This window comes from Mesocricetus auratus, unplaced genomic scaffold (assembly GCF_017639785.1).
Source record: "Mesocricetus auratus isolate SY011 unplaced genomic scaffold, BCM_Maur_2.0 Super-Scaffold_100006, whole genome shotgun sequence".
Lineage (NCBI taxonomy): Eukaryota > Metazoa > Chordata > Mammalia > Rodentia > Cricetidae > Mesocricetus > Mesocricetus auratus.
The window spans coordinates 75,786,706-75,795,369 of NW_024429190.1; positions in this window are offsets into that span (position 1 = coordinate 75,786,706).

Consider the following 8,664-nt stretch of genomic DNA (forward strand, 5'->3'; position numbering starts at 1 on the left):
CCTTTCCTGATACACCTTTACCTCCTTTTCCATGGCACAGCGTAGGTAGGGTTGACCTGGCTCATAATCCAGGGGTGGGTGGTGGACCAAGCTGGGGCCAGTTAGTGAGTTTCTTTCTAGTAAGGTTTATGGCCTGGTTGGATGTGAGCCTGGAGTCATCATCGCTGCCTGAGAAACCAATGTGTCGGAGAATGGGACCAAAACAAGTGAGAGCAAAATCGAGATAGAGCAAGGGGTGGGATTCTGACTATGTGGTCCACCCGAGAATCCTTGTGCCAGGGATGTCAAGGATAACCCTGCTCCCCAACCTTGCCATCTCTGTCTTAACTTGTCATGCTGGTATTCTGTCATTCACGATGAAGGGTCACCGATAACAACAACTTTGACAAACTTTATCTGTCGCTGATATTAACTTCCAAGAGTGTTGCAGAAGAAAGTGACCTGAACTGAAGACAAATTTAAAGTTTAATCCATGGTTGACTCTGGGCACGTAGATTCTAAGCCTTACTCACTCTTAAAATGAGACAAGATTGCATTTATTGGGTATACTGACTACTTGAAAATGTTTGTCAAGTTTAAAACATTCTGGAAAAAGAAGTTAGTTTTGAATTATGTTTGCACTAATATTAAATGAATGTTTTCCAAAAATCATTTGTTTTACCATTCTAGCTAAAAATTTCAGAATGTTCTAAATTTTTCCCTCTGAAAATGAAATCAATCATCTTGGGATGCACAAGATAGGGACTGGCAGGGTGGTGATTGGGGTATAGATACAGGACACGAAGCATGGTTGGTCACTACTTGTGTGGTTTGTATGGGAATGACTTCCATAGGCTCCTGTTTGAATGTCTGGTTCCCAGATGGTGGACTACTGGGAAGGATTAGGAGGTGTGGCCTTGCTGGAGGAGGTGTGGCCTTGCTGGAGGAGGTGTGTCATCAGGGATGGACTTTGAGGTTTTAAGAGTCCCCGTGATGCTCAGTGTCTCTTTGTCTCTCTTGCTGCCAATCAATATATAAGCTCTCATTACTGCTCCAGACCTATCTGTTTCCTGCCATGACAATAATGGACTAACTCTTTAAAACTGTAAGCAGACGCCAGTTAAATTCTTTCTTTGATAAGAGTTGCCTGGCTCCTGATGTCTCTTTATGCAATAGAATAGCAACCAGGACACTACGAAAGCAAGATAACAGGGGGGTGAGATGGCTCACTGGGCAGACGCACTTGCCAAGGCTGAAGACCTGAGTTCAACATCTCGATCCGTGTGGTGGAAGTAGAGAAGCGACCGTCAGAGCTGACCTCCACACACAGGCTGTGTGATGCCCACAAGGGCATGCGCACACACACCCGGATGCACTCACATGCACACACACAAACACAAATAAGTAAATAAATAATAAAGCAGTGCAGTGACTGTCCTGCCATTCCCTATTATTTCCTCTACCTTTGTACATCCTGCAGTTTTCCATAATTAAAATGTTAAAAATTCCTTGAAGCTCTCCCACTGTTACACTCCCAGCCCTAAAATTCCCTGACATCCTCTGAGGGCAAACACCTGACAGAAAAGGCTGGCTTGCAGAATTCCAGTGTTACCTCAGGTCTATGTTTATAACATTCATTTACTTATATTGGGGGTTGTTGTGTAAGTGTGCCCATGCCACAGCACACACGTAGGGGTCAGAGGACAGCTTTCAGGGAGTAGGTTCTCTCCTACCTGGGGATCAGACCCGGGCCCTGGGGATTGGCCACAAGCACCTTTATATAATCAACCATCTCACAAGCTCAAGTACAGTTTTTTTTAATGGCCGAAATAGTAGAAACACCCTATGCCCATTCACTTAAGTTGTAGAGGTCCAGATGATTAATAATTCATAAAAATAATATGGAATGTACCCCAGCTGGAGCCAGTAAGAGAAGGGCAAGACCTGTCAATAATATTTGGATGATCATGGGAACTTAATGAAAAATACCGTCAACATCCCACCATGTTAACCGTGGACCGAGTCGCAGACCCATACTAGGTCCTCCAATTACTAGATCCTCCAATTGCCAAATGACCCTCACTGTACACTGTTTACTGGGAAACATAAAAGGCTAAGAAAAACAAAAGAACACTCTTAAAGAGTGTCGGGACTTCTGTCCCCCAGGAAGGCCACTCTGTGCCCAGTGGACCAGCCTGTCTAATCTGAGCAGCAGACCCCTCTCCCTGGAAACTAGGGTTACGAGCAAGGGACCGACTCTCAGATCAGTATTTACTGGCTCTTCTTGGGAAAGTCACCCAACTTTCCTGCGCCTCTTTTTAAAAGGGGAACAATAAGGGTTACCACTCTAAGGGTGATGTGGGCTGTCTCGCGAGGAGGCAAGGAGTCCTGTAATTTGCCATGGCCCCTTTAGTGTCCACTGTCATTATAAACAGAACATTTTCCTAGTAGTTTGTTTCTAAGTATTAAATTCCTTATATTCAGATTACTTTTCTCAAAATTTACCTATATAGCTCCTACCATAAAGTGAAAGACCAGTCTTAGTGACAATAGATGTGTCCATTCAGCATCGCTAACAGAGGATCCCACTGACAGTCATAAGTTTTAACATGTGTGCACTGAAGAAGGGCCCAAGGCGGCTGAGAGCCAAGGTGTTGAAGCCTATGATGCTAGAATGGGTAGGAATGAGAACCCCCAGGGCAAGGCCACAGCAGCTCACCAGAGGCTGAGGCTCAAAAGTGACAACCCCGGACCAGCGCTCTGTCATGCTAAAAGGTCTTAGAACCAACTTCCAAATCCAAGCCTTCCCGACACTTGTTCATTTTTTCTCTCTGCCATGGCAAGGAAGGACTCTCTTCCAGAGACCCACGTCTCCACAACCAGATCAGTCCAAAGAGGACCACCATCACCTCCAACTTTCTTATCGAAATCCCTTAGCCAGAGAAGCTAGATTCATGTGTAGCAAGACTCCACACACCTGGGCAGAGTGTCCTCTATTCCATCTACACAGCATCACTTCTAACCTATTGTTTCATAGGCACTATGAACACTGTCCCAGTTACCTGTGTCTTCTCCAAGCCCGCTGAGTTCCCTTAAAAATCATCTACTATTTCCCTGAAAACCGTTTTACATTCCCATCCTGTTACCCTGTAGGAAACATGTGAGTCACTGGCTCATATTGGTTTAGAGAATTATCACACTCCCATGATACCGCCATGCTGTGGTGTTTCTCCCTTTGCACATTAACAAGCTTGTATTCCAACCCTAGAGGGAGGAGGAGAAATTCCCCTTCACCTTCCACTCTGTATAAAAATGACAAAATATTATAACCAAGATACCTAGGCCAGATATGGTGGTGCAGTCCTGTAATACTAGGACCCAGGAGACTGAAGCAGAAGGTTAGTGAGTTTGATGCCACCCTGAGCTACATAGTAAATTTCAGGCCAGCCTGAGCTACAGAGTGAGACTCTGTCTCAGAAAGTGGGAGAAAACAGAGAAACAGACTCTGTCTACACTGATGTACATCAAATTATGTGCCTTGAAATACAAGTATCTCAAAGTGTTAGTAACCATTGCACATAAAAGGGTTCTACAGATAAAATTTAAATGTTAGGTAAATTTTGTTAAGTAGACTGTTTACAGGAAGGATTTTCAAAGCTTTGTACCAATATCTTATTATTGGTGAGTTCAAGAGAGAGCCCGGTTTCCTAACAAAAATTTGAACATAGGTGGGCGTGGTGGCTCACATCTGCCATCTTAGCTGCCAGAGAAGCTGAGGCAGGAAGATAATCACCAGTTTAAGGCCCTCTTGGTCCACACAGGGAGTTCCAGACCAGCCAGAATTACAAAGTGAGTGAGACCCTGTCTCCAAGCAATCATAACAACAAAGTCGAGCATAGAACTCTTATTTTAGCAAACAGACACATGTGGCCTTTGTTGAAAGAGGCTGTTTCTAGTGTCATCCCAGAGAAGCCCCTCATCATTTCATGCCTCAGTTTCCCCATCTCTAGGGTTGGTGTGATAGAGAGCCATGCTTTATTCTAGCAAAAAAGTGAAGTGTTTAGAGCAGTACCTGATTCACAGCACACACCACAAAACTGCCTCGACTGCTCTTGCAGTTGTTACCTTCAGGCGGGCACACTGATGTCTCAGCAATCTAGAGCAGGTGTGTTAACATGAGTCACAGCTCTAGGACAATGGTCACACACGGTCATGGATCTTTTAATCTATGCCTGCTGCCTGAACTTCTGGGACCATGGTTCTGAGGCCAGGGCGATTCTGATGTTCACTCACTGATGTCAATGGACCTTACTTGGATTTCATATTTAGAGGCTGTAATTCAAACTTTAGGAAGATTACTTCCATGGGCTTGCCCCACCTTGACATTTTGGGCAAGGAGACATCATAGACTCCCAGAAAATGCTGGGGATGTGCCCATGACCTCACGAGCCATACTAGTCTTCTAATATTTATTGCTGTGGTTTAACACAGATTGCAAGGGAGGTGAATGAGTTAGCCTCTCATGGTCCAGGACATTACAGAGAAAGGAAGAGAAGTAGACGAAAGGAAAAAGGACACAACAAATTCACAAAGTAAATAGATGTCTCCACTTGGTGGGGATTGCCAGGGTCCTTAACAAATGTGTGATATCATTTTGCAGTCTCTACCCCAACACTTGGTAATGATGGTTTCCCTCAGGAGTCATCAACAGAAAGGACTATTAAACCCATAATTTTCGTCTTTGCTTGCATGGTCTTACTTGGAATCGTTTCTTCCTATGTGTGGGACCATTTGTGTTTATTTTTCTAAGAACTCTCCATCTCTGAACTGTTCCCTGTGTCTCCAATGTAAGCTACTCTGACCTCACAAGTCACAGAGGCATCACAGCAAGCAAAACAGAGCACCCCTGACTCCATGGCCCCTTGGCCTTCTGAGTGCAAAAGGAACCAACAGACCTCACTGCCACTTGAGGAGTCTGTTTCCTGGCCCAGCCTCATGACAGGAAGTAGCTGGCAAACCAGTCATGTTCAGTCCCCTGCTCAGAGGAACAGAAGACTTTGTTCCCACGCTTAATAGGTCATTATACACCTTTCTTTTTATCTTGGAGACTAATAGATTGACTTTAAACCGTTCTTCATTGTAGAATATTGTTTTTTAACTAGGCAAAGATGTGTTATGTTTGTTTAGGTTGGGAATATTAATTTAATTGTGTAAAGGTGTGTTATTTTTGTTTGCCCCACATTTGTTTAATGATGTAAAGATGTATCACATTTGTTTCACCTTGCCTGCCTAAGGCACCTGATTGGTCTAATAAAGAGCTGAGTGGCCAACAGCTAGGTAGGAGAGAGATGGGTGTGGCTGGCAGGCAGAGGGAAAAAATAGGAGAAATCTAGTCTTGAGAGAAAAGATTGAGAGAAGGAGAGAATGAGGGACACACCCAGGGCAAGAGGCCAGGCAGCCTCTACCAGCCTGGCACAAGAAGCAGTGGAAAGAAAGAAGAGCAAAAAGCCCTGAGGCAAAGGATAGATAAAGTCAAGCTGAAAGAGCTAGCCAGAAGCCAGCCTAAGCTAGGCCAAGCATTTATAATAAGAAGTCTCTATGCCATGACTTTGGAGCTGGTTAGTGGCCCAAAAGAAAAAGCCTGGTACACGTCTTTTTTGTCATATGTCAAAGACAAATGTCACGATAAAGTCTCAAGAATTTGTTTCATACCATATGTTATGTTGTGAACCAAATAGAGCTTCCCAACATAGTATAAAACTGTAACCTGCTGGTGGTATCTCAACATTAATTTAATTTAAAATTTTCACATTTAATTCAAGCAGTGGTGGCATACATCTTTAATCCTAGCACCCAGGAGGCAGAGGCAGGTGGATCTCTTGAGTTTGAAGCCAGTCTGATCTACAGATCAAGTTCCAGGACAGTCAAAGCTACACAGAGAAACCCTGTCTCAAAAAACATGTATGTGTGTATGTATGTATGTATGTATGTATGTATGTATGTATGTATGTATGTATGCATATATGTATAAAACCATTATGCACTTGGTAAACAATATATTTATAGATTTGAATTTCTCATTATATTTTATTGTGCTTATTACATTGCCCCCCAAATTATCACTTAGTTATTAAGCTTTATGAAGAGAAATGTGCCATTTACCCCCAAGTAGACAGTGAGAGGTTTCACTTGAGTTAGTTTCAGTCCATCATGGCAGAGTCCACAGTGGGAGCACACGGTGACGCTCCTCACATGGAAGTGGGGACACTCCTCACACGGAAGTGGGGATGCTCCTCACACGGAAGTGGGGACGCTCCTCACACGGAAGTGGGGACGTTCCTCACATGGAGGCTGAACCAAGAACCAGGGCAGATCAACAATTTTTCCCCCAAATGCTGCCTCTTATTACATTATACACCATCACAGATATTCAAAAGGCAAACAAGGTCCTTCCTTAGTGTATGGCCTGCCTCCCCCTTTAAAGATCTGTTCGCTATTTTAAATTATGTGTATGTGTGTGTCTGTGTGGGCATATAAGCACATGAGCGTAGGTACCTATGGAGGCCAGAGGTGCTAGATACCCCTGAAGCTGGAGTAACAGGAGGTTATGAAGCTCCTAACACGGGTGCTGGGAACTGAGCTCAAGTCATCTTCGAGACTGATACATGTTCTTAACTGCTGAACTGTCTCTCTAGCTTTTCTCCCCCTTTCAACTCCTTCTCTCTATTTCTTTTTCTTCCTTTCTTCCTTCTTTCCTTCCTTTCTTCCTTTCTTTCCTCTCTCTGTCTCTCTGTCTCTCTGTCTCTCTCTCTCTGTCTCCTTCCTCCCACTCTCCCCCCCTTGTATGTACCATTGTGTGGATCGTGGGACAACTATTAGGGCTGTCTTTGCAATGTCGATCCCAGGGACTGAACTCAGGTCTTTAGACTAGGCGGTGAGCACCACTATGGAAGTACTTGAGAGAGGCATGACCTTTTTCTTTCTTAAATCTGGTATCTATTCTGATGTAGAGAGCAGAGCAAATGTCTTACCAAGGTCCCTCACCTGGAGAGAAGGCTTAAAGAAAAGGGTTAATATTTGGTCAGAAGAACAAGCCCAGTGCAAGTCTCCTACCAAAGAAGCCCAAGAAACCATCAGGAAACAGCTTGGGAGACAGAGAGAAGATGCCCCACATGAGCAATGGGTGGATGTGTGTCCTGAATGGAGCATTGCTCCCTGGGATCATTCTCTGCGTATACCCAAGCTTGTGTGGGAAAGAGGTTTAAAGTATTTAACTTTTTTTCCCCCTTAAGGTTTATTTATCTTGTACACAGTGTTCTGTCTGCATGTACACCTGCAGGCCAGAAGAGGGCACCAGATCTCACTACAGATGGTTGTGAGCCACCATATGGTTGCTGGGAATTGAACTCAGGTACTCTGGAAGAGCAGTCAGTGCTTTTAACCTCTTAGCCATCTCTGCAGTCCTGGTTTAAAGTATTTTAAATGTCATTGTATTTGCATTTGCATTTGATTTGACTACGTACTGATTTAATTTTGAGTAACTTTAAATTTTAGTGTGTGCTTGTCCTGTGGCAATCAAACTCAGGTGACCAGGCTTGCCCAGCAAGCACCTTTACCCACTGAGCTATTTTGCTGGCCCTCAATGATTTTAAAAGTGATTTCAAAATGACAGACTCTGGAGATCCGCCATGGAGGGTCTCACTCTCCCTGGGGATCAGACTGGAGATTGGCTGGGGGGCTGGGGGGCTTGGTGGTGTGGGATGGGGAAGACGGAAGGGAGAGGGACCTGGGATTGACATGTGAAACAAGCTTGTTTCTAACTTAAATTTTTAAAAAAGGAAGAAAAAATAATAACAACAAAAAAAGTGATTTCGACGTCTGAGGGTGTGGCTCAGTGGTAAAACCACTTACCTGTCATTCATTAAGCCCTGGGTTGAATCTCCAGCACTACAGTGAACAACAACAAAAAAAATGGGGGGAGGAATTTCCAATTATAGTAATGTGATATATTTTCAATTATAGTAACCTGAAAAAGGCAAAACAAAGCTAAGGAATCAATAAAAAGATTAGTGATGTGGCAGTTAACTATTGTGTTTGGTATTAAAATGAACTCACATCATCGTACACTTGCCACAACCTGTGGAATGCGCAACAGAAGTCATGAAATCCAATGCAAGTCAAGAGCTTTGGTGGTAACCATGTGTCACCACAGGCTGGTGGCTGTAACAAATCTGCAGAGGACTTATTCATAGCCGAGACTGTGCTCGTGCAGTGGGCGGGAGGACTCACAGTTGAGGCTGCACATGTGGGGGAGGACTCACAGTTGTGGAGGATGCACATGTGGGGGAGGACTCACAGTTGAGGATGTACATGTGTGGGGAGGACTCACAATTGAGGATGCACATGTGGGGGGAGGACTCACAGTTGAGGCTGCATATGTTAGGGGGAGGACTCACAGTTGAGGATGTACATGTGGGGGAGGACTCACAGGGGAGGATGCACATATGCGGGAGGACTCACAGGGGAAGATGCACATGTGGGGGGAGGACTCACAGCTGAGGATGTACATGTGGGGGAGGACTCATAGCTGAGGCTGCATATGTTAGGGGGAGGACTCACAGTTGAGGATGCACATGTGGGGGGAGGACTCACAGTTGAGGCTGCACATGTATGGGGAGGAGGTGT